Source organism: Arvicanthis niloticus, chromosome 20 (genome assembly GCF_011762505.2).
Source record: "Arvicanthis niloticus isolate mArvNil1 chromosome 20, mArvNil1.pat.X, whole genome shotgun sequence".
Lineage (NCBI taxonomy): Eukaryota > Metazoa > Chordata > Mammalia > Rodentia > Muridae > Arvicanthis > Arvicanthis niloticus.
Window position 1 is genome coordinate 50,303,677 of NC_047677.1, and position 26,987 is coordinate 50,330,663.

A 26,987-nucleotide genomic window follows, 5' to 3' on the forward strand; every position below is an offset into this window, starting at 1 on the left:
AATTAGCCTGGAACAAGAGAAACTCTCTGAGGTTTAGGTTGAAGATTATGATGAGTCTAGGTGGTTTGGGAGGCATCAAAGAGGCCTGATGTCTTTGGTTGCACAGCCAGTGACCCCTGGGTTTCATTTTTGTGGCTGTGATAAAATACACTACCACAAGCAACTTGGAGAAAAGGGTATTTTAATCCACAGTTCTAGGCTGCAGTCCATCACAGCAGGGAAGTTACAGAGGCAGGAGCTGGAGAGAAGTGGTCACATCACACCGATAAGCAGGATCTCCTGTCTAGGGAATGGTTTGCCCATAGTGAGCAGAAACACCCAGGATTTCATGCCTAGAGAATGGTGTGGCTATAGTGAGTAGAGACACCCAGGATCTCCTGCCTAATGAATGGTGTGCCTATACTGGGCAGAGACACTCAGGATTCTCTGACTAGGGAATGGTGTGCCCATAGTGGGCAGAGATAGACCAGGATCTCAGCCTAGGGAATGATGTAGACCATAGTGGGCAGAGAGAGCCCAGGATGCTCTGACTAGGGAATGGTGTGGCCCATATTGAGCAGAGACAGCCCAGGATCCCCTGACTAGGAAATGGTATAGCCCATAGTGAGTAGAGATAGACCAGGATCTCAGCCTAGGGAATGATGTAGACCATAGTGGGCAGAGAAAGCCCAGGATGCCCTGACTAGGGAATGGTGTGGCCCATATTGAGCAGAGGCAGCCCAGCATCCCCTCACTAGGGAAGGATGTGGCCCATATTGGGCAGGTCTTCTCTCCTTATAATCTCCCACAAACATGCCTACCAGGCAGCCTGACCTAAACAGTCCCTCACTTAAGCTCTCCTCCAGGTGACTCTACCAATTGTACCCAGTTGTCAGTTAATGCTAACCACCTCAGGATGGTCCACCACCCTTGGGAAGGTTAAGCATCTTTGAGGTTAAGGTGGGAAGGGTGCTCTCTGCCCCATTTTGGGTGAAGCTTTAGCACAGGTATCAACAGGAGAGAAACCTGTAAATCCAGCACATGAGGTCTTGGGGATAGGGAAGACTCGCCTCCCTCCCGTTGGGATTTGAGAATCCAACCAGCTTAATATTTTTCCACACTACCATCCACACACGCAGAATGTGTCTACAGGATGTACATGGACTTGGTGGCCTTTACCTATAATCCCAGCACTTGGGAAATAGAGGCAGACTGGTTACATGATGAGTTTGAAGCTAGCCTGGGCTACACAAGACCCTCGTTGTTAGTTTTAAAAAAAAAAAAGGAAGAAGACCGTGGTGGGAACCGGCTTCTCAGAAATGCCGAATTAATCTGAATTCATCTCCAGTTCCTCCTGGTTGTGGTGGGTTTCTTTCTTACCCATTTCTCCTTTTGCTTCATAGAGGTGGAATTGGGGTGTCACGGAAAGTGTGCTCGTTAGTGGTTTTTTTTTTTTTTTTTTTTTTAATTCAACTTGACACAAACAGGGGTCATCTTGGAAGGGGAACCTCAACTGAAAAATGATCCCACCAGATTGGCCTGTGGGCAAAACCACATTGCAGTTTTCAGCCCGTAGTGGGTGGTGTCCCGTCCCTCCCCACCCCCCCCATCAGGTGATCTTTAGTTGTGTAAGAAATCAGGCTAAGCAAGCCACTGTGAGCAAGGGAGCAAGTCCGTAAACAGTGCTCCTCCCCGGCCTCAGCTTCAGTTTCTGCCTCCGGGTTCCGGCTCTGACTCCCTCCGTGAAGGACTTCAACTGTTAGATAAAATAAACCCTTTCCTCCTCAAGTTGCTTTCGGTCATGGTGTTTGTTACAGAAATAAAAATCTAAACTAAGATAGCAGACCAGTAGAGACAGGTAGAACCTTTGATCTCATCCTATTCATGTAGAGGCCTCGAGGAAAGGGCGTGAAGTATCACAGGGTGTGACTTGTCCTTGATGGGCTCCTAGCGCCCCCTGGTGGCCACATATTTTGTTTTGTTTTGATACTATGCAGCCCAAGTTTGAGCCCTGTGTTTGTTTCTCGAGCTCCGGAGTTTCCCAAGCGCTGGGACAGGTTCATGCTTCCATATTTTGGTTTCAGGATATACAGAATTCCATTTTGGATCTCTTCTGAAGGTTTTGCCACAGTCATGCTGAGGCTGCGGACCGGTATTTGTCACAGTCATCTATCTTCTGTCAGTTGTATAGGACCATCCTCCAAGCCAAGCGTCTGCCGTCTTAGGGAGCTCAGCTGTTGTCTCTTACAGAAGGAGCATCCCGCTGAACTTGCTATAGAGGGGTGGGGTCAGGAGACCCTCACCTGAGTATCCAGCTGCCTTAATTGCTCATGGCCTGGGGGAGGGACTACAGTCTATATGCCCGGAAAAACGGGGGGGGGGGGGGGGGAGGGGGCAGGGATCCATTTTGGGGCTGGTTGTGGAAAAGCCTTCATCCTTGATGAGGTAAATGTTTTCCAGGTGCGGCTTGTTGGGAAGGAGCACCCACACCCCTGTAAGTAAGCCCTCACCAGTGCTCTGTAAAGAACACTGGTTCCCCATAGTGAACCTTGGTGGAATTGTGTTTGTCTTTCAGACCTTGGAGGAGGGATGGACCTTGGGAAGTCAGAGCTCTGCTCCGGTTGGTTGCCTCCTGCTTCTCCACAATTTGTTAGTGATTGCTGGTGGTGACTGGTGACACTTAGTTAATTCTGGTGTGGGTACTCGTTTAGAGCAACCGTGGACATTTTTTCCTGGGGTTGTCCTGCAATCAATGTTGGGTCACCCTTTTCTAAGTTGAGGGTGGGGTGGGGCTCATTCTCTCATCTGTTTTAACGATGTGTCTGCTTGTCTCTGTGTGGAACACACATGTTAGTGCCTGCTGTGCTAGAAGTATCCATAAGAGGCCAGGGAACCCCTGGGGCTGGAGTTATATAGGCTGTGGGGAGCAGCCTCAGTGAGTGCTAGCAACCAATCTGATTCCCTCAAAGGGCAACACGAGCTCTGAAAGGCTAAGCCATCCTTGTGCCCCTTTCTTTTGAAAATCAGAGTCTCATGTAGTTCAGGATCCAGTTTAGATCAGTGGTTGTCAAATCTTCCTAATGCTGGGACTCTTTGATACAGATCCTCATGTTATAGTGACCCCCCAACCATAAAATTATTTTCATTGCTACTTCACATCTGTAATTCTGCTACTGTTAAGAATTTTAATGTAAAGCCGGGCGATGGTGGTGCACGCCTTTAATCCCAGCACTTGGGAGGCAGAGGCAGGCGGATTTCTGAGTTCGAGGCCAGCCTGGTCTACAGAGTGAGTTCCAGGACAGCCAGGGCTACATAGAGAAACCCTGTCTCGAAAAAACAAAACAAACAAACAAACAAAAAAAAAAAAAAAAAAAAGAAAGAAAGAAAGAAAGGAAAAAAAAGAAAGAAAAGAATTTTAATGTAAATATCTGGGGGTTTTGATCATCTTAGGCGACCCCTGTGTAAGGGGTCATGACCCACAGATTGAGAACCACTGGAGTAGATGATCTTAAACTTGATCCTGCTGCCTCCATGTACTGGGATTGCAGGTGTGGCCGCTGTGTTTACAAAGTGCTAGGGTATAGAACCCGGGGCTCCACACCTGGTAGGTACCCGCTATACTACAGCTCCAGCACCTTTCTTTTATTTTTATTTTTATTTTTATTTTTATTTTTATTTTTATTTTTAGGGACAGGGTTTCTCTGTGTAGACCAGGCTGTCCTCAAACTCAAAGAACCACCTGCCTCTGCCTCCGGAGCTCTGGGATCCAAGGCGTGGTTCACCACCGCCGCCCCTGCCCCTTCTTTAATTTTGTCATAATCAATTTCGTTCATGCCATAGACCAAACTTCCACACTGGGATCCAGACAAGAACATGGCTAAGGCCTCGAACAGCCTTGAACGCTTCCTGATGTAGGGAGTGCTCGATACTGACGATGAAAGGAAGTGATTCTTATTTATTTATTTATTTATTGATTGATTGATTGATTGATTGATTGATTGGAAGTGATTCTAAAACAATACTTTAGGACCTCCCGCTGTAGCAAAGGCCCAGTGCAAAGCGAACCTGCGGTCCTAATGTATTGTGGCCGCCAGGGGGCAGAACTGAGTCAAGAAAGAGAAGAGCAGGAGATGGCTGCTCAGAAACAAAAGGCTAAAGAAACTGACCAGAGATCGCTGATGGTCGCCAGAGAAGCACATTCCAGCGCCTGTGCTCAGTGCCTTGGCATTTCAGTGTGGTTTTCTGTCCATTCTAGTGCAGTGGTGAGCGTTCGCAACCCTTTCCTTGGTGGGTGTTATGGTGCATGTCTGTGCTAAGGATTGCCACAGTGAGTTCGAGCTAATTTGTGTCCAGCAGACCCTGTTTCAAAATAAAAAGTGAAAAGGGGTTGGAGAGCTGACTCGGTGGTTAAGAGCATGTACTGCTCCTTCAGAGGACCCGGCTTTGTTTCCCAACAAAATGCTCATATCCAGCACCTCACAATGGCCCATGACTCCAGCTCTAGGGGCCTTTGATGCCTCTGGCTCCATAGGCATCCATCCATATCTCTCTCTCTCTCTCTGTGTGACACACACACACACACACAATTAAAAATAATAGAAATAGTTTAAAAGGAAAATGAAAGGGGCTTGAGAGCCTGGGGTGGTGGCGTAGGTCCTTAACCCCAGCACATGGGAGGAAGAGGCAGGTGGGCCTCTTTGTGGAAGGGCAGTCTGGTCTGTTATATAGCAAGTTCCTGGCCAACCAAATCTGGATCCATAGTGAAACTGTCTCCAAACAAAAGCTGGGTGAGTGGGATGGTGGCTGGTGTACTGGACTAGAGATAAAACTCAGTGATAAAACCTTTGTTTAGCATGAATTAGGTGTTGTTAGGGGCCGACTAGAGGACACGGCAAGTAAAGGCATTTGCTGCCAAACCTGGTGATCTGAGTTCAGTCCCCAGAAACCACAGGGTGGAATGAGAGACTTGACTCCTGAACATTGTCCTCTGATCTCCATGCTTGAGCTGTGGCCTGTGCCCTAAAGAAGGTATCAGCTCCCCTAAAGTTAGAGTTGCAGGTGGTTGTGAGCCATCAGACATGGGTGCTGGGGACTGACCTTGTGTCCTCTGGAAGAACAGTATATGCTCTTAACCTCTGAGCCATCTCTCCAACACCTAGAGCTTTTAAAATTAAATAACAAGCCTTCTGTGAGGATCATCATTTTGAAGACTGACCCTCACTGTTCAAGTATAAAAGCCCCCAGGAGGAAGACGAAAGACAAGCTATCTTTGACTCATTTTCAGTGAGCTGACTGGGGCCCTTTGGCTCTACTTGGCTAGGAATTATGGGTAGGCAGGAGGAAGCTCTTCCAGAACTGACAATCCCAGCTGTTGGGTGCCTAAGGCTTAGGGCCTATTGCTCCAGGCTTTAGAAGCCAGAACTTGTGGCTGCAAAGCATTGGGCCAGAGGCTTGCAGCTCTGTGCTGTAACCCCTGATGCCTGGCAGCTTTCACAATCCTCTGCTTCCAGCTGCAGCTGCAGGTGCTGCAACATTGTTGCTGTTTCCAGCGACAGAGTTTCTCCGTGTAGCCCTGGCTGTCTTGGGACACACTCTGTAGACCAAGCTGGCCTCAAACTCAGAGATCCTCCTGCTTCTGCCTCTGCCGCCAGAGTGCTGGGATTAAAAGTGTGCTCCACTACTGCCCAGCTTGGTGCTGCAACTCTTGAAGCAGACTTAGATGCCGGGACCTCAGCTGGACAGGAGCGGGAGTTGTAGCTCTGGTGGCTGGGCTGAGTATTGGGACTCAGACCTGAACAGCAGCTAGTATTTATAATCGGTGAGCCTTGGTGCTGGGATCCTCCATCCTTTAAACTTGTCAGCTCCTGGAACTCTTCCAGTGACAGAGGCACACAGGTTCTCTGGTTCTTCAGTCTGTCTGTCTTCAGCCTTGGCTCCCTCCTCTCTCTCACTTCCTCTTTCCTTCCATGGCCTCTCAGCCCCTCATTATGCAGCTCATCCCTAGCTGCTGGAGCAGTGGCCACTGCCTCCCCTACTCCTATGTTGTTGCTACCACCAGGAGAGCATCTCCTCACTGACCCAAGAATTGAGTTTAAAGTTGGGTATGGTTAACCATAGGCAGCTTGGCTGGCTGCCTGTTGACAGTCCATCAGTTAAGGTAGGGAGACACCTGGGAAGGATCCAGCAGCTGTCATGCAGGGAGTCAAATCATCCCACCCTAACATCTTATGTAAAGGGAAGAGGGTCTATCACTAATACCAACAGTCCTGTAAAAAAAATCACATTTTCCCCCACCCCCATTCTATTCTATTTCAGTGTGTGTGTGTGTGTGTGTGTGTGTGTGTGTGTGTGTGTGTGTGTAGGTGAACTGACCAGGGAACTCTCACCTTTCACCATGTGGCTCCTGGGGACTGAATTCAGATTATCAGGCATGATGGCAAGTGCCTTTACCCAAGACATCTGGATGACCCTCAAGAGCCATTTAAATCGTGCTTAAACTGCCTTAAGAATGATTACCTTCGCCGGGCGGTGGTGGTGCAGGCCTTTAATCCCAGCACTTGGGAGGCAGAGGCAGGCGGATTTCTGAGTTCGAGGCCAGCCTGGTCTACAGAGTTAGTTCCAGGACAGCCAGGGCTACACAGAGAAACCCTGTCTCGAAAAACCAAAAAAAAAAAAAAAAAAAAAAAAAAAAAAAGGAATGATTACCTTCTACTCTAGTGCCCAAGCATAAGTAGGTCTCCAGTCTGTCCTGAGTAGTACCTTTCATTGCTGTGAACTTCCCTCTACTAAAGCTTGAGTTAAGTGAAAAGGGCAGCACGTCATATCCTGGGGAAACTGCTGGCTATCTGATGGGAATCTAAGAAGGGGTGGAGTTGACTCCCGAATATCAGCCATGCCCCTTCTGGTCATACGTGGACAAATATGGCATCTGTCAGGTGTGGGTTATGTCAAGAAGAGGACTGAGGAAAAAAAGACATCCAGCTTTGTTTTGTGCTTCTATGTGGCTGAGGATGTACCTCCGCTGGCAGGGTCCCTGTTTGGTTTTCTTCCCACCCTCACACCACATAAGCAGGGTATGGTAACATGTGTCTTTAACCTCAGCTCTCAGACATAGAGGCAGGAAGAACAGAAGTTCAAGTCCATCCTTGGCTTCATGGCAAGTCTGAGGCCAACCTGATGTACAGAAGACCCTGTCTAAACAAATATTAAATAAAAGATTTCTTGCCGTTCTCAGATCTTCCTTCCGGTTATGGGGAGATGGCCTCTCAGACACTGTTTATAGCCAAATGAAGGTCTTTATTCCAGCCAGCTGGGACCACTCTTTGGTATTCAGGGACTTAGGTGTGGCCCTAAATGTTCACAACACAAGGATTTTGAAGGCAGGAACCACATCCTGGTGGGAGGCACACAGCAGCTTTTTTTTTTTTTTTTTTTTTTTTTTTTTTGGTTTTCCGAGACAGGGTTTCTCTGTGTAGCTCTGGCTGTCCTGGAACTCACTCTGTAGACCAGGCTGGCCTCGAACTCAGAAATCTGCCTGCCTCTGCCTCCCAAGTGCTGGGATTAAAGGCTTGCGCCACCACTGCCTGCACAGCAGCTTTGAGTAAGCTATTTGACAGAATCTAAGACAAAGTAGTTAGCCGGAGGGGGAGGTTTGCACAAGCAGACAATTTAACAGAAGCTACAATAAATTAGCCAGAACATCCTGACCTTGGGTTCTGGGAATAGAGTTTGGGAATTTTCCATGGGTTTCTCCATCAAGGCAATCAGATTCTAGCTAAATCTGAAGTGGTCTCAGTAAGAATACAAGATGGAGGAACCTCTGCCCTCACACACTTTCTTCCTTTTTCTCTTCCTCTTCCTCATCATCATCTTCTTCATCCATCCTCCTCCTCCTCCTTTGCTCCCTTCCTCCTTCCTTCTTTGTTCTTGTGCAAGCACTGAACCCTCTGCCTCACACAACTGAAGCCCGTGCTCTACCACTGAACTGTGTTCCCCAGAATCAAACTATCTGATTTTGGTTTTTAGCCCCACAAAGACAAGTTGGAAATCAACAGGGTCTCTTTGGAGCTTAGAGGGGAAACATCTGTTGTGCACAGGCATGGATGGAGACGCAGCTCTTGAGGACAGAATTTGATTACAATTGTTAATTATGATGGACCAGTCAGAATAGCCATGGATGACATCTCAGTTCATGCCCATGTGAAAGAGGACATTGAGGCTGGCTGGAAAGCAAGATGAATAGTCTGATCAAGACCCCAGTTCAGATCCCCAAAACCCACAATAAAAACTTGAATATGGGGCCTGGAGAGATGGCTCAGTTGTTAAGAGCACTAACTGCTCTTCCAGAGGTCCTGAGTTCAATTCCCAGCAACCACATGGTGGCTCACAACCATCTGTAATGGGATCTGATGCCCTCTTCTGGTGTGTCTGAAGACAGCAATGGTGTACTCATATAAATAAATAATAAATCTTTTTTTTTTTTAATATGTGTATGGCCAGGCAGTGGTGGTGCACGCCTTTAATCCCAGCACTTGGGAGGCAGAGGCAGGCGGATTTCTGAGTTCGAGGCCAGCCTGGTCTACAAAGTAAGTTCCAGGACAGCCAGGGCTACATAGAGAAACCCTATCTCAAAAAAAAAAAAAAAAAAAAAAAAACCAACAAAAACAAAAATATTTTTATGAGTGTTTTGTCTGCATGTATGTATATTACCTGTATACCTGATGTCCATGGAGGCCAGAAGAGGGTGTTGGACCCCTGGAACTGGAGTTACAGGCAGTTCTGAGCCACCATGTGGGTGCTGTGGTTGTAACCAGGGTCCTCTGAATAGCAGCCAGTTCTCTTAACCACTGAGCCATCTGTCCAGTTCCTCCTTTGTTGGCTCTGCCATCCTAAGTTGTCTTTAGAACAACACACATTATCTCTCAGGCATTTTGCCTTTACCTTGACTCTTGGCAGGAAGGAGCAAGCTAGGTCCTGGTGCGAGGGGCTTCAATCTTTCCCCATGGCCCTTAATTTTCCCTGTCTTTATTTTATTTATTTTTGTCTATTTCTTATGTACATCAGTATACCACCACAGTCCTCAGGGCATTGGATCCCATTACAGATGGTTGTGAGCCACCACATGGTTGCTGGGAATTGAACTCAGGACCTCTGGCAGAGCCATCTCTCTAGCCCCAGTCTTTATTTTTTTTAAGTCATATGTGTGTGTGTTCTGTGGCATGTCTGTACAGTACTCTCATGCAGTGGCCCCAGAGGCTGGAAGAGGCCTTTGTTTTCTCTCATATATCCTGGCTCCTACCGTTACCTCAGTCTTCCATAAAAGAGACCCGACCCTGGGAAAGGAACGTCTTCTCTAAGATCAAACTGCAAAGTGATAGAAAATGAAAAGCCAGGAATGGTGTGGCTCTTGCACTTGAGATCCAAGGTGGAGGAAGACCACGAGTACCATGAGATCAAAGAAGCTCTGCCTACAGAAGGACTCAAAAAGAAGGGCTAGAGAGATGGGTGGTCCAGCAGTTAAGAGCGCTCCTTGCTTCTGTAGAGGACCCAGGTTCAGTTTCTAGAATCCATGTGGTGGTTCATAACCACTCATAATCCATTTCCAGCGGCTCACACACCAGGCACGCACATGGTGCACACAGGTCTGTGCAGGCAAACTCTCGTGCACATAAAAACCTAGAATAATTTATGGAGTAAAAAGTTAAGCCTCTCTTCCCCTCTGATCACTTTGGCACATCCACAGTAGGGAGCGTGTTTCACATTCACCTGGGAGCCTGCCGAAGGGTTGCTGCCTCCCCTGTGCCCGCCCCTCCCATCACAGGTGAAGCCACCTGGCTGAGACCACTGGCTCATTCAGGCAGTCTGAGGAATCTCTCTGGGGCAACTGTTCAGTGGTGCTCTATGTCTGGATCGTATTTTCTTCATGATTTTCGTATTTTCTTATGATTGCCTCATATTGGCCTCTGGTGATGAGACCTGTATCTTCTCTCTCTGTGTCTCTGTCTCGTTCTGTATGTGGCTCTATGTCTCTCTTTGTCTCTGTCTCTCTCTGTCTCTCTGTCTCTCGTTGTCTCTATCTCTCTTTTTCTGTGTTGTGTCTCTCTGTCTGTCTCTCTTTGTCTCTGTCTCTGCCCGCCCCGTGTGTGTGTGTGTGTGTGTGTGTGTGTGTGTGTGTGTGTGTACTCAGGAGAGTACACAGGAGACTCAGGAGCCAGATGCTCTGGGAAAAGCCTGCTGGCTCAGAGAGGCAGAAAAAGCACCCAGCTGACCTTCCTACTCCACCGATGTCCCAGAAGGAAAAGCCCCCTTTTCTCCATGCTGTCTTAATTACCCTTCAACTCAAAGACCAACATTCCTTTTTCCTGGGTCTCCTTATGTTCACTCTCTGTCAGCTGGTTGCTTGCTCCGCCTCTTGACCCACCTTTGACTTTGTTTAGCTCTTGTTTACAGAAAGCTCTGTGGTAAAGGTGGTGGGACTGAGCCACATCACGACAAATAGTTTTTTCCAGTCCACAGTCTCGGGTTCACAGTGTGATCAAATATCCTGCAACACGAGGGTTAATAAGCAGACATCACTCAGTAGTGCTGCTCCCTGGCTCTGAGCTTCATTTCAGTGAGCCGTGGAAACTCTAGGCATAGCTGCAGTTACGTTTCCTCAAGGTATCTGTGGAGTATTTAAGCAGCTGCGCTGCTGCCGCCAAGGGAGTGATGGATTGGCTGACAGTGAGAGGCAGCTAGGCATGCAGAGGGGCCCATCCAGCCATTCATAGTAAGCACTTGCAGGGCGTTTCTCATCAAGACTTGCCCCAAATTCTATACAAGATTCACCAATCCCAGTGTTGACTGTGAAGGTTTGTGCCTGAGATCTCAGCCCTTGGAAAGCAGAGACCCATAATGACCTTAGTGAGTCTGAGGCCCACCTGCACTTCATGAGATACTGTTTCAAAACAAAAATCCACATCACTCAAAATAGAATTAGTAATTTTTTCATTCATTCATTCATTCATTCATTCATTGGAAAAGTGGCCAGGTTGCCATTGTGTCTTGGAGGTCAGAGGACAACTTTCGGGAGCATCACTGTGTCTGGGAGATCAGAGGACAACTTTCGGGAGTTGGTTCTTGATTCCCTCCACGTGGACCGTGGGCGGGGGCTCATCTGTCTTGACAGTAAATGCCTTTATGAGCTGGCAGCCCAGAGCTAAGAATCCTGACTACACTTACTAGTGCCTTAGCACTGCTAACTCTGCTCAGTCCCACAGGTAACCATTCCGCCTGAGCTGTTTACTGAACGTTTTTCTTTCTGTCCCGCTGTGGTTTCAGGTTTTGTTGTTTTGATGTTTGGTTGTCTTTGAATTTAAGGGTGTGTATCACCGTGTCCGGCTGTACCAGTGTTTTCCTATGACACATTTCTGCCTGTTTTTGCTTTCTTTTATTTATTTATCTTATTCCAGAGTCACTTGCTTTGAAATGAACATAGTATCGTAGTTATCTTTTCCAGGTGACTACAGCAGCTTTTCAGATCGATTGATGGTTTCTTTCTTTTGTCTCCCAGGCTGCATCTGCCTCGGCCTTCACATTCTGCTGGCGGGTTTCTTAGCTGATACTTTCTGCCTACATTGTAATACCAGTTTCCAGGTGCTCTTTCCATCTCTGCTCTCCTGCTCCTCCTCTCTTTCCTGTCTCCTGACTGTGCAGTTGCTGGCCCCAGGGGTAGGTGTCCAGGAAGTTTTGTATGGCATCTGGGACTCCTGGCCTGGGATGACCCTTGGGAATAATCCAGAGCACTAAAGGCCAAGGGAAGTAAAGCCCAGATGCAGCTAAATTCCCCATGGGAAATCACGGGCTTCCCCCAGGCCTGTCCCAGGCAGGGAATTATTTGTAATTTTCTTTTCTGAAGATAGTGAAAGAGAAATAGGGAGAGGCAAATCCTAGCTCCTGGTGTATTATTTACTTATTTATTTTGAGATAAGGTCTCACATACCCTGCCTAGGCTGGCCTTCAACTCACTCTGTAGCCTAAGATGACTTTGATCTTCTGATCCTCCTGTTTCCACTTTCCTGATGCTGAGATGACAGGAGTTTATCACTATGCTTAGTTTGTATGTTGCTGGGACTTGAACTCAGGTTGCTAGGCTTTTACTGCAAGCACCTTTACTTGTTGAGCCCGTTTACCAGCCCCAGCTTAGCTTTCTTTTGTTTACTTTTTTTTAAAAAGATTTGTTTATTTTTATTTTATATGTATGAGTGTTTTTGCTTGCACTTATGCCTATGCATTGTATGTATTCATTGCCTTTGGGAGGAAGCCAGAGTCCCCTAGAACTAGAGTTTTGGACAGCTATCAGCCGCTGTGCGGGTGCTAGGAATGGAACCCAGGTTCTTTGGAAGAGCAGGCAATGCTTTAGCTACTGGCTCATCTCTATAGCAACCCCCGCCCCTGTTTTTTTTTTTTTTTTTTTTCTTGAGACAGGGTCTTACTATGTATCTCGGGCTATCCTGGAATTCCTTGTAACCCAGCTGGCTTCAGACTCACAAAGATATGCCTACCTCTGTCCCCTGAGGATGGATATTAAAGGGATGAACCTGGCCCCAGCATAGGGTTTTAAAGTGTTCTCTCTCTCTCTCTCTCTCTCTTTCTTCTTCCTTTTTTTATGTTTACAAGACATAGTTTCTCTGTGTAGCCGTGGCTATCTCTGTAGGTCAGTCTGGCCTAGAACTCAGACATATACCTGCCTCTGCCTCCCGAGCTGGGGTTAAAGGTGTGTGCCGCTACTGCCCGGCTGTGTTTTTCTTTAATACTGTGTCTTTCACTGCCACGTCTCGGAAGCTGCTGGACTAACTTCTCTGCCTCCGTAGAACAGCATCTATCTCTGCATGTGTGTTAATTACTGTAGCTTTAAGCAATTTAACAGCCTCCAATCACATTCAAATCTCTCCAGGCTCAAGTGGAAGGCCTAGTAGTGGTGACTGAAACTGAGAACCAAGAAAGATATGCCACCCTCCTTCCAACGTGGAGAATGCATCTGAGGAGCTGTGAGCCCGAGGGTTGTGCCAACATTTAGTTTCTGAGAACCCCTGGATCTCATGTGTGGTGGGAACCTTTCCTCCTTCAAAACCAGGGTGCCCCCTGGTCACTGTGTAGCTGAGTTCTAAAAGCCCAGTGACTACCTTGTCCAGTGTCACAAATCCTCCTTGACTTACTCAATGATTGCTTCCAGCAGAGGTCGAGCCCAGAGCCACCCCTGCTGGATGCCTCTTCTGGCATGCGAGTATTTCTCGGTGGCACAGGTAAAGTGCTCTGAACAGGACCCCACATCGGCAATGGGCCCTCCTGTGCAATGTGCAGCAGGTTTGTCTCGGCCATGGGAAACACGTTCTAAGATCCCCAAGTGTAAACGAAAAATCCTGAAAAGAAGCTGTGTCTGGCTGTGGACAAAAGGGCTCCTGGAAGCAGTTTCTGTGTCTCCAGAGACTGAAGGACAGGTTGGGGTTTCAGTGCTGTACTGGCTGGTTTTGTGTCAACTTGACACAAGCTGGTGTTATCGCAGAGAAAGGAGCCTCCCTTGAGGAAATACCTCCATGAGATCCAGCTGTAAGACATTTTCTCAATTAGTGATTAAGAGGGGAGGGCCCATTGTGGGTGGTGCCAACCCTGGGCTGGCAGTCTTGGGTTCTATAAGAAAGCAAGTTGAGCAAGCCAGCGGAAGCAAGCCAGTAACATCCCTCCATGGCCTCTGCATCAGCTCCTGCTTCCTGACCTGCTTGAGTTCCAGTCCTGACTTCCTTTGGTGATGAACAGCAATGTGGAAGTGTAAGCTGAATGAACCGTTTCCTCCCCAACTTGCTTCTTGGTCATGATGTTTGTGCAGGAATAGAAACCCTGACTAAAACAAGTGCTGGAGAGATTGAAATTTTGTAGGTTAAGAGGCTAATTATTTGGGCTAGTTTTAGCTTCTAGAACAACCATTGCTTGGCCCGCTCTGTATCTGAACTAACTCCCCAAGATAATAAATACAGAGGTCTTGGAAGCTACTAGTTCAGCAGAACACTAGCTTCGGCCAATCCCAGAGCTGAGAATGTCATGAGATACCATCTTGGCCTATAAAGTCTCCATGTATCTGCCTCTCTGGTGAGCTCATCAATGTGTTTTAAGCCTTGACTTATGACTTTGTGAATGAAAAGAAGAAAAGGAAGGACACGAATGCTCCTGTGTATGGTAGAAAAGAGAGTTTATTAGAGATAAAAGGGGCCACATAGCCAGAGACAGGGACATCCGGGAGAGCCAGAGTGAGCATGGCACCCTGAGCCAGGCCATGGGAGGAGAAGGGAGAGCCAGGAGATAGGCCAGGTAACCAAAATGGCTAGATTATATAGGAAAGGGAAGCAGGAGGAAGGGCAGCCCAGTCTCTGGGTTGGAGAAATTTAGGGCAGGGGGCAGGATATGCCAGCCATACCCTGTAACAGGTAGGGACTGAGGGTGCTGGGAGAACCTGCCAGCCAGGTCTGCTTTGATATGCTAAGTAGGCACCTCAGCCATTTGTCCTGGGTTTGAGACGTAGTGCTCTGTTCTGTAAAATTATAAAAATGTTGGAACATGGAATTTGGGTGTAACATAAATTTGTGTTCCTGGGCCACGGTCAGCCATAGTCTCTAGAATAAGCTCTCTCTTATTGTCTTTCAGATGAAAACTGTAGTCTTTATTTTGACACAAGTGATGTCTAAAGCCAGACAGTAACAAACAGCCTGTGTGGATGCTACATGTTTGCCTGCCGTATTTATATATAGATAAATAAATATATATATGTATATATACACATATATATGTATAGATAGATCCCTTCCATATATATATGTGTGTGTGTGTATATATATATATACACATATATATACACAAACACATATGTGTGTGTGTGTGTATACATATATATATATATATATATATATATATATATATATATATGTATACACACACATATACACCCCTTTGGTAACTAATTTTTAATTATGTGTGTGGGTATTGAGTATAGGTGCTTGAGGAGGGCAGAAGTGTCAGATCACTTAAAGCTTATGGGCTGTTCAGTGGATTCTGACCCCAAATCGGGTCCTCTGCAAAAGCAGTATGTACTTTAGCTGCCGAACCATTTCTACAACCTTTAAATTTTTATTTTTATTTATTTTTTAAAGAAAGGGCTTCAAGCCGGGCGGTGGTGGCGCACGCCTTTAATCCCAGCACTTGGGAGGCAGAGGCAGGCAGATTTCTGAGTTTGAGGCCAGCCTGGTCTACCGAGTGAGTTCCAGGACAGCCAAGGCTATACAGAGAAACCCTGTCTTGAAAAAAACAAAAAACAAAAAACAACAACAAGAAAGGGCTTCACGTTACCCAGGCTGGCCTTGAACTCCTTCTGCCTATATCTCTCAAGTTTTAGGATTTTGTGCACATGTCATCATCTCTTGCTTAATTGATTAACTAGGTACAATAAGAAATTAACAACAGCTAACGACAGGACAATTATAATGGTATCCAGTATAGGAGGCATTTAGAACTATGACTGTTGGTTTCTGAATTCTCCACTCAGTATTTTGTGTCGTGGCTGAGGCAGAGCATTTGAAAAATGTGGAGACTAAAGCTTTAAATAAAGGGCAGCTACTGTTCAGAGAATGAGGCCCCGTGCCTGGCCGAGTCAGGGACAGGAACAGTAGCCCTGTGGTCCTGGCTCCCTTTGCAGGGCGGGGCCTTTGGTCATGCAGCTGGGGTGAAGCCCTGTGACAGTCTTCTCAAAGTTACTTTAGACAAGCCGCATAGCCAGACTGTCTCCTGGGCTGCCTGTGCAAGTTTGTTCCAGAGGCCAGTTCTTCCTGGAACTGGATGTCAGCTCAGGACAGAGAATGCCAGGAGTGAAACTTGGCGCTGAAGGGAAGAAAAGCTTTCCAGTCCTGCAGGAGATCTCAGATTGCATGGCGGTGCTGGGCGGGGCTTGCAGTTCAAAAGGATGCCGCCAGAGGGCGCCCTTTCCACACCTCACACCCAGAGGGCGTGCGCGTATGTGTGCAGTGCAAATAGCTTTTCAGTGATTACAAAGTCATGATTCAGCTTTCCTAACTGACCTATTCAACTCAGTCTTCTGCAGCAGCTTGGGTCTGTCGCACTTCTGAGTTACACGTGCCTGTATTTATGTAACAACGACCCTTGACAATGTTCTGGAGAAGAGCGCTAACCGCTCTCACTTTTCGAATGCCATCGGGACTTCTCTTTTGCTGTCGGGGTCACAGTATAAAGGTTGGAGACCCAGCAGAGGGACGAGAAGGGTGCGGGTGCTGACTCTTGAGTCTCAGCTTCTAGATGAATTCCACCACTCTACCATCAGTAGCATTAAGAGGTCCAAGGCTGGCCGGGCTGTGATGGCGCAAGCCTTTAATCCCAGCACTTGGGAGGCAGAAGCAGGTGATCTCTGAGGACAGCCTGATCTACAGAGCAAGATCCAGGACAGCCAGGGTTACACAGAGAAACTCTGTCTCTAACTCTCCAATCTCCCCTCCCCCTCCCCGCCAAAACAAAACAAAACAAAACAAAACAACAACAAAAAAACAGGGCCACTGGCAAATTCTCCTTACTTTTGCCAGGTGTCATAGAGAACATGGGGGAGTTGCGGCAGTGTGGCTCAGGACCTGTCAGGCTGACCTGCCCACCCAGCACAGGCAAACAGAGGACACAAGCGACAGACAGTGACGTGAGGGCTGAGGAGGCAGCCTAAGGTGACCAACACCCAAGGGCCCAGCCCAGGTTTTGTTTGAATGGCATAAAGAGCATCATGTAATACCATACTCACTGTGCCTTTATACAAAGCACTGCTCACCGGAGCTTGAGTCAAAACGTAGGCAAAGAAGGTGCTGGAAAGCCATCCAGTAAGTCTGGAGGCATTCAGGATTATGGGGCTGAGAAATGCACTGGATAAGGCTTAAAGGATGGTTTGTTTTTCTAGAAAAGTACCATATTCAATGCCAGTGTTACCAGATTGTCAGTGGTGTAGCGATGGGGTCTAAGTTGGGAGAGAATACAGGAGATGAGGTGCAGAATGACTCTCTGTGGTGTCTGTGAGGGGGACCAAGAGCCTGGATGACAGGTGAATGCTTATCTGAGTCTTTTGCAAAAGGGAGACAGCTGAGCCAGGGGCCGGATGGTGGACACTGAAGGTATGGATCTCCTCAGCAAGCCAGAACCAGGAGGTACAGCTTCCAGGCATTCACAGTAGTGCAGTCGCTTGGCTGCGACCTGGAGACCCGAGGATCAAGGACACCCAGGATCCCTGTGTGAAGCGGATAGCTCACCCAGAGACTCTCTATTCCCTTTGTAAAGATTTTTAAATTTTATTGTATGTATAGGAGTGTTTTTCTTGAATGCATATGTGCACCACATATGTGCCTGGTACCCAGGGAAGTCAGAAGAGGGTGTTAGATACTCTGGACCAGGAGTTATTGATGGTTGTGAACCACACGTGGGTACTGAGAACTGAACCCAGGTCTTCTGCAAGAGCAGCTAGTGAACAAACCCGTCCAGCCTGGATAGTCTCCTGAGAGAGATGGAAAGATGGCTCTGTGATTAAGAGCACCTAATTAGTCCACTCTGGAAAACCTTGGTTTCTAGAACCCATATCAGGGGCTCATAATTACTTGTAACTCCAGCTCCAGGGTATCTACCGCCCTTTTCTGGATTCCATGGACACCTGCTGTGGTGGTTTGAATAAGCTTGGCCTCAGAGGGAGTGGCACTGTTAGGAGGTGTGGCCTTGTGGGAGTGGGCGTGGCCTTGTTGGAGGACGTGTGTCATTGTGGGAAATTATTACATCATCAAAAGGGAAATTATTACAGATAGAGAATCCTTTAATTAGTTTTGTTATTGCTTGACAAGGTCCCGGACTCACTGTAGGGTCTAAACTGATTTAGAATCCCAGGCTGGTGTTGAGTTCTCAGTGCTGGGATTACATATCTGGCTAACTCTGCAGCAGCCCCAGTAGGAATGAGAACATTTATTAAACCAGCTTGGGTGGGGTGGGGTGGGGTTGGCTCAAGCCTTCAATCCCAGGACTCAGTGGGTAGAGGCAGGTGGATCTCTGTGAGTTCCACGCCAGTGGTCACACCTGGCCCTGAACGTGCTTTAGCTGCTGAGCTGTCTCCCAGGTGCCTAGTTTTGTCTTATTTAAGGGTTAGTCTCATACGGTTTAGGAAGGCTTTGAATTTTGCATCTTTCCCTGCCATAGCCTCTACCACGGCGGTGTTCTACCATGTGTATACTTAGGCTCTGTGTTTGTGTTTTATTTTAATGCCAGAAAAGGGCATCAGATCTCCTGGAACTGGAGCCATGGATAGTTGTGAGATGTCTCGTGGGTGTTGGGAACTGAACTCAGGTCCTCTGGATAAGCAGCCTGTGTGCTCATTGCTGCTGGGTCACTTCTCCAATCCCTCTGTTTTCAAGAGTAAGTGGCCAAGAGCTGTCAGTGTCGAGGGCCCAAGGGAGATGGCAGGGGCACCTAGCTCCAAATCCTTTCGGTTGTAGCTGGTGAGAAATATTTAAAGTCACGCCCCCCCTCACCACCACCACCATCTTCTCCCTATTCCTCTCCAACCCCAGCACATTCCGCAGAGAGCTGATCACAGCAGCATGTTTGGTTTCCTGTCTCAGACAGGCCTTCTGGGAAGCGAAGGGACTCGGAGCAGTGCTCCTTTGTGCCTGACATCTCTCTTGGTATTGTTTTCTGTTTTATTTTTTTGATACAGTCTTGCTATCTAGTCCAGGCAGGCCTTGACCTCACGGTGATCCTTCTGGCTCTGCCTCCTGAGTGCTGGCTGGTAAGAAAAAAAACAAAAAAACACAGGACATAGAATAACATGTAGGAGAAACTGTTTACAGACACTTAGGGGTCAATCATTCTGTCAAACTGGTACCTTCACAAAAGGGTTGCATGAAGCCAGAAAGTGTGTCTCCTGCCTGAAATCCCAGAACTCAGGAGCTGAGGCAGGAGGATTGCTGTGTGAGCTCCAGCCTCCCCTAACCCCCATGGATTACATAGTGAGGCACAGTCCCAAAATGAAAGAATGAAAGAAAACCAAGTTTGCATGAAGCAGGCTTTAGTTCCTGGCTTTGTCCACATATCTGAGGAGGGTTCAGGGAAGACCTCCAGGCTCTCCGAGTTCCACTGAGCCAGGCCACCATTTTTTTTTTCTCCATCCATCCTCAGCCTGTGTGTGGTCCACATTGCCCTCAGGACTTCTGCCCCATGCCAATCAATTCAGAGCTCATATGTTCTTACTGCCAAAATCCTGAGGTCTCCTGGTGGCTAGACTCCTTTGCTTGTCTACATGGAGTTATTTGTGGACTCAGGAGTTCATGCCTGGGCCCAGCTCCTCCAGGGACTCCCTACCTCCTACCCTGCTCCGTAGCTAGCCGTAGGTCTAGCTGGGTCATGAGCTGGCCTGGGCTGAGGAACTAGAGACAGTTCCATAACCTCTTGGCTTCCCAGACCAAAGACTCTTCCTCTCTGTCTTCCCTCAAAGGCACTGGGCCCTCTGCATACCTTGCATCACATGGTCCTCACAAGACATTCCAGGTCTTATCAGACAGAAGCCTGTGTGGGACTTCTGAACTCTGGCCTCCTATATCAAGGGAGTCCAAAGTCCTTCCTCTTAGCTTGGAAGTGAGGTTGGGTAAAGAAAAGAAAAGCATAAATTAGCTTCACTCACTCGGCCTCCCACAAGTTTCTATTCTATGGTCAGAAAACTGATGTCAGCTGCTGCTGCCACCACTGGTGGTGCCTGTGGAGGTGGCCCTATTGGGGTTGACCTCAGCTCTGAACCAAAGGTGCACTGTGGAAGGTCTTGAGGAAATTTTCTTTCTTTCGTTGTTTTTTGTCTGAACAAAAGCTCATGTAGGTAGCACAGGCTAGTTATGTAGCTCAGGATGACCCTGAACTGTTAATTCTCTTGATTATACTCCTCAAGTGCTATGATTATGGGTATGGGCCACCATGCTTGATTAGAACATAAAAAATGGTTTTTCGGTGCCAGGGGACCAAACTCTGGAACTCATGCAAAGTAAGAATTCTACAGTTCTGCTCCGGGCTCTGAGCTGTTGTAATTTTTTTCTTTTTTTTTCTTTTTCTTTTTCTTTCTCCTTTGATTTGATACAGAGTCTCAGTAGGTTCTTCAGGCTGATTTTGAACTCCTGGTCTCAAATAATCCTCCTGCCTCAGTTTCCCAAGAGGCTGTGAATACAATCATACACCATAGCACTTGATCTATGGGCAGCTTTAGAAAATATTTTATGTTTAGTCAAGTATATCATGGCTGACTGAGTGTACGTTTGTGCTCTCGGGGTCCAGAAGAGAGCCTCAGACCCCTGAAATCTGGAGCGAACACACTGTGAGCGGCTCAGAGGGGTGTGGGGGAGGGGAGGGTCCTGGAAACTGCACTCAGGTCCTCTGCTAGAGCAGTGCAGGCGTGTCTCCAGCCCCACAACGCACTTTTTTTTTTTTTTTTTTTTTTTTTTTTTTTTTTTGACGCCAAGTACAGCCGATGTGGACTCATGAGGGAAGAAAAAAAAAAAAGAAGAGATAAGAAGGAATGTAAAGGTGAAACAGAGCAGGAGAGAGAGAGAAAAACTAGTGGCGCGGGGGCGCCGAGGGCGGGGGGGGGGGGGGACACAGGCTGGGGGTGGGGGGGACAACGCAGTGAGGAAAAAGAGAAGAAAGGTGTGAGTGGCAGAGGTGAAGGCGGCTGCAGCTGAGCTCTACCTGGAGAAGGCTGGTGTTCCCAGTCCCTGGGGACAGGCAGAGGCTGGCAGTGGTCTTCCATCTCACCTCCTTCTCCCAGCGAGATGCTGACATCGGTCTCTGGCGCCTTCCCCATCTCTGACATGCAGAGTGTGGTTATGTGTGTTGCTCATTCCTCACAAGCAGCTGGAGACTGAGATAACTCCCTTCCTGGAATGTAGAGAATTTGGGGGTGCTTCGGAGAGGGAGAGAGAGCTAGCGAGAGGGCCTCTCAGAGCTGTCAGCAGGACCTGGACAGGATCCATCTCTGAAGGAGCTGGGCCGGAGGGCTGGGGGAGGGATGGACCTTCTTAGAGAAGGGTCCCTGGGATACTGGGATGTGCGCGTGTCTGCAGGGACCATGCCTCAAAGAGATGGGAAGAGGCGGCTGGAGAGATGACCAGCATTTAAGAGCACTGACTGCTCTGCCAGAGGTCCTGAGTTCAATCCCAGCAACCACATGGTGGCTCACAACCATCTGTAATGAGATCCGACGCCCTCTTCTGGTGTGTTTGAAGACAGCTGCAGAGTACTCATATAAATACAAAGTAAATAATTTTTTTAAAAAAAAAGCTTTTTAAAGCTAAGCAGGGATTCTAATGTCCTCCTTATACTTCAAGGTTAAGATTCAAGGACAGCAGCACCCAGGCCAAGGACCCTTCTCTGTCCCCCGGGCAGCCCTATCTGGGGTGTCTGATGGCCGGAAGCCCACCTGGCCCAGCCTCTCTATTCAGCCTGTCAACTCCTTTTGGCAAGGGCTTCTCATAGACACCTCGGGTCTGTGATCTACAGCTGTTGCTCAGACTGTCGCCTTGTAACTTGAAACTATGAATGCTGGTCATAGGAAACATTTGCCAATCGAGGGGGGGAAAAAGATGTTTGTCCACTGTTGTGGTCTGAATCAGGCATGTTCTAATGAGCTCATGGGTTTGGTCCCCAGTAGAACGGGAAATGGGATACCGGGAGTAGAGCCTTTGGGGTGTGGGGTGGGGGTGACTATATCATTCCGGTTCTGACCTCATAACTAGGATTGATCCATTTATTTGCTTATTTTTGTTTGTTTTTGCTTCCTGAGTCAAGGTTTCTCTGTGAAGCCCTGGCTGTCCTGGAGCTCGCCCTGTAGACCAGGCTGGCCTCGAACTTAGAGATCTACTTCCCTCTGCCTTCCAAGTGCTGGGATTATAGCCGTGTGCCATGATTGGTGTTATGATTTTTTTTTGTTTTGTTTTGTTTTGTTTTTTTTTCGAGACAGGGTTTCTCTGTGTAGCCCTGGCTGTCCTGGAACTCACTCTGTAGACCAGGCTGGCCTCGGACTCAGAAATCCACCTGCCTCTGCCTCCCAAGTGCTGGGATTAAAGGTGTGCGCCACCACCGCCCGGCTTGCTGTTATGATTTTTGTTTTAAGACATACACAGAATATATACATAATAAGGCTATATACAGAATGATGTACCATAGCTGAGGATGACTCTGAATTTCCAATCCTCTTGCCTTTAGCTCCCAAGGGATAGAGAATAAGGTGTCTGCCATCTTGTCTGACTGTGGTTTGGTTTTTGATGTTGTTTTTAAATGGCAGCTTGATGTGACCCATGCTGGTCTGGAACTCACCACACAAACCAGGATGACCTTCAACTCAGGAAGCTTTCCTGCGTCAGCCACCTCAGTGGTGGGATCACAGGTATGCTCTACTATTGACTTACTTTTTCTCTGTACTAGGACCTCACACGTGTTTGGAAGGCTGTCTGCCAATGAAGCCGATACCCGGCATTATTTATTTCCCAGATCTCTCTTTGCCTTTTCTGTTTTATTTATGTTACACACAACTAACTTTTATTTATACTTGCTTTTGCACACATTCCACAGTGTGTGGTGAAGGTCAGAAGACAACTTTTTGGAGTCAGCAATCTCTTTTCACCGTGTAGTTCCCAGGGATTTGAACTCAGGCCATACGGCTTGGTGGCAAGCCCCTTCACCCCCTGAGCCATCTCTCTGGCTCATGCTTTTCCTTTTTAAAAAAACAAACAAACAAAACAAAACTGTACTTTAGGAAGAGGGTTGAGAAGTTCCCAGTACTGAGTTCAGTCTCTAAACGAAGTTTGTCCTTCACACGCAGGACGTGAAGAATCCCGCCTCCCAGGGATCAAAGTCACCAAGGCGCACAAGGCTGAGGACACCCTCATGGCAACATGAATTCCCATGTTAACCTCATGCTTGATGCCCTTGGAGACCAAACTGCAGTCAGGCAAACCTGAGAAAATGCTCCTCAGAGCACACACCTCAGAGGAGTGTCTCATGATCACAGAGTTCAGTCTCACGACACAGACTTGGTCACCCAGTTTGAGTAGTTGACCGCCGTCTCCTCATTTCCCACAGGCTCGACTCACGAAGCAGTGTGCAATCCTGGCAGAAAGACATGAGCAAGAAGAACCACTGCCTTGATACGTTAGCCACTGGGTCAGCCAAACCTAGGAGCTAACCTCCAGACAAGGGTTCCTCATCTAACGTATCAGATCTCTAACAGGAAGCGTTGGTCACCTTGTCTCTGACGATGGCCAATCGCTCACCAAATCTGAGCATATAAGGTCATGACAGGACCTACAACATGAACACTAGCTGCTGCGAGGCATTTTCCAAGATCTATTTTGAGTACATTAGAACAGGGTAGGTTCATGGATGACAGAGGTCCTGTTGGTTCTATTCCCAGCTATGAAGAGGCCAGAGTGGCTGACCAGAAAGTTCCATGTGCCAATCAGGTAAAGGAGTCAATTTTCCCAATGTGATCTTAATGCAAGATTTTTTTTTTTTTTTTTTTGAGACTTATTTTATGTATGTGAGTACATGGTAGCTGTCTTCAGACACACCAGGAGAGGGCATCGGATCTCATTACAGATGGTTGTGAGCCACCATATGGTTGCTGGGAATTGAACTCAGGACCTCTGGAAGAGCAGTCGGTGCTCTTAACAGCTGAGCCACCTCTCCAGCCCCATCCAAGGCTTTTTTTTTTTTTTTTTTGGTTTTTCAAGACAGGGTTTCTCTGTGTAGCTCTGGCTGTCCTGGAACTCACTCTGTAGACCAGGCTAACCTTGAACTCAGAAATCCGCCTGCCTCTGCCTCCCAAGTGCTGGGATTACATCCAAGGCTTTTTATTTTGTTTGTTTGTTTTTTGAGACAGAGTTTCTCCCAGTAGCCCTGGCACTTGCTCCATAGACCAGGCTGGCTTTCACCTGCCTCTGCTTCCTGAGTGGTGGGATTCAAGGCGTGCACCACCACTCCTGGCAATCCAAGGTTGTTTCAATGACTCTTTTTGACTCACTTGACGGGGAACCACAGGGCTTTTCATGAGTTGGTGAGTGCCATTACAGAGCTGAGCAAGAGTCCCAGCTGATCTTCAAGGTGCACTGGATAAACTCAACTGAAAGCTGGCAGGCGGCTGCTATCATGTTCATAGCTAGATGTTCTACTGATCAGTTCAAAACAGTCCTGCTCCTGCCGATGGTATTAAATTCAAGGGGGAAATTGCTGAAGCCCGATATGTAACTATGACGGCTGTGAAAAGGTGGCTCTTTATGTAACCCCCAAAGGGTTAACAATCTCCAGCTCATGTGGGTCATGCCTCAGATCTTTCTGTCACCTGTATTAGGTTAATCTTTACTGTAAAAGCATTGTATTCTCCTTGTGTATTGTCAGAGGCTTACTGCCTTCACCTGCTAACCTAGGCTTTGTCCTGGAAGCTTCTAGCCTCCATACAATTTTATCTAGGCCTAGAATGTTTTCAGCCTCTGAGACTAAGCTCACCTTTTCTTGTTCTTTCTGAACTCTAGCTGGCTGGATCAACTCAGCTGTTCTGGCTCAAATTCCTCTCCAAGCTGACTGGTTCAACCTGGCTTTTCTCTCTCAGCCTTTCCTGAACTGTTCTGCCTGGCCCCATACTGACATTGGTAATAGGTTCTAATATTCTGGATCCTTATTCTCTGGCTCGTTCTACTTTTATGTGTATCTATCTTGTTCTCTTTGAAATCTGTCTCTGTAAAACCCTTCTAGTAAAACTGCCTCCTTCTTTTCTGTGCTTTTCCTTTCCTTTCCTGTGGTATTCTTTCTTTCTTTCTTTCTTTCTTTCTTTCTTTCTTTCTTTCTTTCTTTCTTCCTTCTTCTTCTTCTTCTTCTTCTTCTTTTTTGTTTTGTTTTTTTTGTTTTTTTGAGACAGGGTTTTTCTGTGTAGCCCTGGCTGTCCTGGAACTCACTCTGTAGACCAGGCTGGCCTCGAACTCAGAAATCTGCCCGCCTCTGCCTCCCAAGTGCTGGGATTAAAGGCATGTGCCAACACTGCCCGGCTCCTGTGGTATTCTTGTGAGGGTTGGGCATACCCTATCTCTGATTCACTCTGTCAACTCTTTCTCAGATTCATCACTTTGTGTGCCACTCAATTAGACATTACTTTTAAACATGGTGCACACTAGTTTTACCTTGTAGCAGGAGTTTTGTCTACACTGCTTTGTGTTCCCAGCTGGTCACATACACACAACTGCAAATGCCCAGGAGCTATCTCATATCTGCAGATCACACACACACACACACACACACACACTCATTTTAACACTTGATTATTGGCTCTGTGGCTGGGCTCTTGTAAGCCTCCCACGGCTAGCGAGCGCTTACCTTCCCTCCTAGCTCATCACCTCTAAATCTGCCCTCAGCGTAGTTGCTCAGTTACCTTCTATGAAGTCCACTGGTCTTGCTTCCAAAGATAGCAAAAAAAAGCTTTCAGGCTACTTTCCTTTCCACCTACATTTTGGAAGATTTTCCCTATGGTTCTGAGTCTGTTCTGTCTCTCCTGCAAGTATCTGGATTCTCCTTTCTCCAGCCTGCAGGAACCTGGAAGTCCTGCCTCTGTCTTTCTGCCCAGCCATTGGCCACTGGCATCTTTATTGATAGATCAAAAGCCAGTTGGGGGCAAGGGCTTTCAGCATCCTCCATCAAAGCATCAGAACCACATCCCTACATTACCTTGATTTTGGGGGGATTGAAGGTGCGTACTAAGGGTATGTCTGTATTCCAGCCAAGATTAAAGGGTGTGCTAAGGTTGAGCCACACTACAACTAGAAATGGACTTTTTTTTTTTTTTTCAGCAACTAACACAACTTCAGGGTTCACAGTGTGATCAAATATCCTGTAACACTTCAGCCCGCAGCATTAACTAACATAGTCATTTCTTTCTTTAATTGATATGACCAGGGGTGGAAAAATCATGCCAGACAAAGACCGTGCATGAAGATCGGGACTGAAGTACATTTTAATGTGACTGACAGATCGAGAAACCTGGTCACCAGGATCACAGAGTCTGGCAAGATGGCTTCTCCCAAGAGTACACCAAAGATGTGATGAGCTCAGATGACAGCACAGATCCTAAAGGAGATACAGAACATGAGCCCAGAGCTGTAATCACATGTTGAAGTTTCCTTCCCATTATGTGACCACATTTCTAGAGGATACTAAAATTTATTCACACTGTGCTACGAGAGCTACTGTTGATTCAGACAGCACGGGACCATCAGACCCAGTGTCTCCCTGACTGCTCTTTCCTGTCTCCTCCCCCAAGAGAATTATTAGATTTTGCAGCTTACATATTATATAGCCCGATGAAAGGATGACTTGATGTAGTTTGAAATGGAGGGGAAAAAAGGCAGTGTTTTCAGTTTACAGAGTCTCTTTTCTCCTTGAAAATGAGTATAGTCTAAAATTTAGAAGTGGGCTATTGTCTTACTCTGAAAATGGTGATAATTAGTAAGAATTCAGCAACAGAAGGGACAAAATGTAGCAAAAGGGCAATAGGTCATAAAGAGAATATACAGTTATTTTTTCCTAGTTTCAACTCTGACATAGTTTTGTTTTCTGTGTGGTAGATCTCTGAGTTCAGCTTTCTGGGTGTTGGAGTGTGGCCAGTTGCCCTATCTTGACCTTGCCATCCTGTCCTCTCCAGTGGCTCGGATATTGATCTAGTACTACCATGCCCAGCCGGACTAACCCATTTATGAACTCATAACTTAATAGTCAGGTTGGGCAGTGGTGGCGCACACTGTTAATCCCAGCACTCGGGAGGCAGAGGCAGGCGGATTTCTGAGTTCGAGGCCAGCCTGGTCTACAGAGTGAGTTCCAGGACAGCCTGGGCTATAGAGAAACCCTGTCTTGAAAAACAAAACAAAACAACAACAAAA

At 47.3% G+C, this 26,987-nt stretch overlaps 1 long non-coding RNA gene across 1 annotated transcript; it reads left to right on the forward strand.

Moving 5' to 3' along the window:
- The first annotated feature begins 1,979 nt into the window (after positions 1 to 1,979).
- LOC117724907 (uncharacterized) lies at positions 1,980 to 26,644 on the forward strand. The gene is made up of 4 exons (XR_004608845.2): positions 1,980 to 2,131; positions 2,440 to 2,473; positions 22,352 to 22,453; positions 26,008 to 26,644. It is a non-coding gene; the product is annotated as an uncharacterized LOC117724907 (long non-coding RNA).
- Positions 26,645 to 26,987: the final 343 nt, after the last annotated feature.